The sequence below is a fragment of the Mastomys coucha genome, unplaced genomic scaffold (assembly GCF_008632895.1).
Source record: "Mastomys coucha isolate ucsf_1 unplaced genomic scaffold, UCSF_Mcou_1 pScaffold12, whole genome shotgun sequence".
Taxonomy (NCBI): domain Eukaryota; kingdom Metazoa; phylum Chordata; class Mammalia; order Rodentia; family Muridae; genus Mastomys; species Mastomys coucha.
In genome coordinates, this window is record NW_022196894.1 from 55,615,346 (window position 1) to 55,615,902 (window position 557).

Consider the following 557-nt stretch of genomic DNA (forward strand, 5'->3'; position numbering starts at 1 on the left):
TTGAAATATATAAGCTGTTCTGAAAACCATAGTATAGTGTAAAAACATGAAATAAGCAATACTACTAATAGAGAGGCTGAGATAGGAGAAGCAAGATTTCAAGACCCTTATGTTGTACACAGCAAGACACTGTCACAAACATACAAGCTGACAGTGTATATATATTGTACAAGATTGAACCTATTTCTCCAATTACCAAATTAGAGAGACCATTGGATAACAATCAACAAATTTCTAATTCCTCATATTATTGGATTTCAATTGATTAGGATATATTGGTAATATTAATTTTCAAATTAATATATTCAGAAAAAGTAATTGTCATTTCCTGTTGTTTTTGTTGTAAAAGGTGGAATTAGGTTTGTGTGGATTTGTTGAAAGATTACCTTCTTGCTTCTTCTAGGGTGTAGTTTTGCTCCTTATGTTGATGTTCTCCATCTATTATCCTTTGTAGGACTGGATTTGTGGAAATATATTCTGTAAATTTGGTTTGTCATGGAGTATCTTGTTTTCTCCATCTATGGTAATTGAGAGTTTTGCTGGGTATAGTAGCCTGG